The following is a 3,080-nucleotide window of genomic DNA, read 5'->3' on the forward strand; positions in this document are numbered from 1 at the left end:
GTTGTATTTCTTCTGGGTCAACGACTTTTGAATCTCCTGCTTCCTAAACCCCATGTCATTCATTGTGTCAAGCCACCTGGGGGTCAAGGTCGCCCCAGGACCGTTCACTATATGGCCTCAGTTCCTCCTCCTGACCCATGGTAACCCATGGGTCTTGTAGTATGCCTTCCAGGGTTGGCCTTCTCCTGGGGCTGAGGGTCAGTAATTTTCATAAAAGATCTTGACCTTCTTTGGGGAGGAAGCATGGTACCCGGAACTTCCCACTCAGGATCTTCTTCTTCACCTTCCCAAATAGGCCCCCCTTAAATGGCAAATCCCCCACCAGAATCCTATACAAAACTACCCCCAGGCTCCAGACATGGACCTTCGGGCAGTCATAGGTGTGACCCTGGATGATATCTGGGGCCATATAGTCTGGGGTGCCACAAACGATTGTTAGCTTATAGTTCGAATAGTACCTGGCAAAGCCAAAGTCTGCTATTTTGAGGTTTTTCTCACCATCTAGCAGTATGTTTTCTGGCTTCAGGTCGCAGTGGACGATCATCTTCTGGTGGCAGTACTGGACAGCTGATAGGAGCTGATGAAACATGAGCCGGGCTGCTGCCTCGGTCCTGGGGCCGCAATTTTCTAGGTAGTCTTGTAAGCTCCCTCCACTCATGTGCTCCATGAACAGATAACATTTCTCCTCGGTGCCAATCACCTCAAATAACTGTGCGACATTTGGGTGATTTAAATGCTTATGACAAAAAACTTCTTGAAAATATTCAGTTACCTTGCACTGACTAATGGCTTTGACAGCCACCTCTGTCCCCATTGGCACGTGCAGGGCTAACCACACCGTGGCATAGGATCCCTTGCCGATGGTGTGCAGGAGCCTGTAATCGCCAATCAAGCGCTCCCTAAGGCCAGTGGTGGCTGCAAGGCCACTAGCCATGATAACTTCAAAATAAGAACAAAAACTAACCAGAAACTAAAAAGAAAAATAAATAAATAAATAAACAAACAAATAGATAATAAAAAAAAAGGAGGAAACTTATAAAAAGGGAAAATAATAAAGGAAAAGAAAGAAAATGGGGGGCAAAAAAAATAGACTAAGAAAAAGAAAACAAGCTCACAAAGTAATGGCAAGAACAAAGCTCCCAAGTCCAAGTCCAACAGGTCACCACAATCAGCTTCCTGGGCTCTCACAGACAAAATCTCAGCCCCGCCAGGGCCAGGTATATAGGACGGGCTTGCAGTTGCATCACAATGGTGTCTATGATGTCAGAGCAGGGAGTGGAGCAGGCAAGGCTGAGGATAAACTACAGTGGTTTTCTCACTTTTTGGTCTCACTGCCCTTTGGCTGTGGAATTAAAAAAAGAGACCCCCTTTCATCCAACGAGCTTCTTGCTTATGTGAGATATTAAAGATTGATATTTACTTTGTTAGATATAAAAATCTGTAAGTTGCAAAAGGAAAAGAAAATGAAAAGTCTTAGTCTCATTCTCCAGGTCATAGTTCAAATATCATCTGCTTCAAGAAAAACTTCTTTGACCCACCCATTCTTACCTTCTTCACCCAGCCCACCACTTTGTCATCTTCACAGCACTGACCACAGGCAGCTGGTCCTTGTTTACTGTCCAACCTCCCCGTGAAGGCAGGAGCATGCCTGTAGTCTTCCCTGTACCTAGCAAGTTGAGTAGCAACAAAATAAGTGTTTAATAAATAGAAGAGTTTGGGGTAACAAAAGACTATATGGTCAACTCCTTATTTACAGTGATGCATCAAAAAAATATTTTCAAAAGTCATGTTCTGTCTTCACTCAGCTTTGGTAACAGATAAGATAGGAAGGAGGAGAGCTGAAGTCTGAGTTTCAGGTATGTGGGTGCTTGGTGAGCCTGACGAAAAGCCAACTGGAAGGAGCCTTGCTCTAAAGATTCAAGATGATCCATTTCCCCCTCCAGTGGTACTTGCTAAGGGTGCGACGAGTTTGGATCTACAGTGAGGCTGCAATGTAACTTTACACTTTTAACATCCATTCCCAGATTACACAAAGGACATCTCAGGTGACCCTGAGTAGGCCATTGAGGTAAATTTCTGTATTACCTAAATGAACCATCTCTGTGAAGAGATGTGATGATGAGGCTAGTTAATTTACATTTGTAAGCACACTTGGAAACCTCTGGATGGGAGGACTTCTGCAGAGGTACACACACAGGGTGAGGTGACATGTTGACTCCCATTCTCTCCTTTACGGTGGCACAGTGAGCAGACAGGCTCAAGGACACATAGGGGGAGCCTCTAGCACATTATATTCAGACTAATCCTGAAGAAACCTCCCTACTTTCAGAATATGGAGTGTTTTAATCACATGTATAAGTCACTCTAGGAATTATTTTCCTTTAATACTTGTCTGTGAAAGTCTCAGCTTTGTGGTAAAGGGACTCTTTAGAGGGATCTGCCTGTGAGTTCTTCCCTCCCCAGCATGTTAGTTTGTTACTTTTTACCTTATATCAGTGCTACTTGGCTCCTAAGCATGACAATGTCTGTTGCTGAGCTGACTGGGACCCCAAGGATGGTCATTGCATCAATTATAGACAGATGTTTACAAGTTACAGCCAGAGATTAGAATAAAGAAAAAAAGAAAAGTTCCAAGAAAGCTGCCAGTCTATGAGTTAATTATATCCATTCATAAAACTGGTATTAGCAGTTACTTAGGAAATAAATCAAACAAAATAGAACAATTTCTTTAAAAAGGATTTTATTGATTTATTTTAGAGAGAGAGGAAAAGAGATAGAAAGAGAGGGAAAGAAACAGCGATGTGCGAGAGATACATGAATAGGTTGCCTCTAGCATATCCCCTGGTGGAGACCAGTTCGCAGCCCAGGCATGTGCCCTGTGTAGGAACCGAACCAGTGATTCTTTGGTTTGAAGGCTGGTGCTCAATCCACAGAGCCACACCAGCCAGGGCAAAATAGATAATTTTCTGATCTCTTTCAGCAAGGTCAATACAGACCCAAAGATAAGACATGTAATATAAAACTGTCAAGGCAAAAGCCAAGCTCTGGGTAATGCCAATTTGAGGTCTCCTATAGGCTGG

At 43.5% G+C, this 3,080-nt stretch overlaps 1 pseudogene; it reads right to left on the reverse strand.

Moving 5' to 3' along the window:
- Positions 1 to 208: 208 nt before the first annotated feature.
- LOC150021406 (serine/threonine-protein kinase MARK2 pseudogene) lies at positions 209 to 934 on the reverse strand (annotated as a pseudogene).
- Between the last annotated feature and the right edge of the window lie 2,146 nt (positions 935 to 3,080).

This window comes from Furipterus horrens, unplaced genomic scaffold (genome assembly GCF_987537825.1).
Source record: "Furipterus horrens unplaced genomic scaffold, mFurHor1.1.pri manual_scaffold_1, whole genome shotgun sequence".
Classification (NCBI taxonomy): domain Eukaryota; kingdom Metazoa; phylum Chordata; class Mammalia; order Chiroptera; family Furipteridae; genus Furipterus; species Furipterus horrens.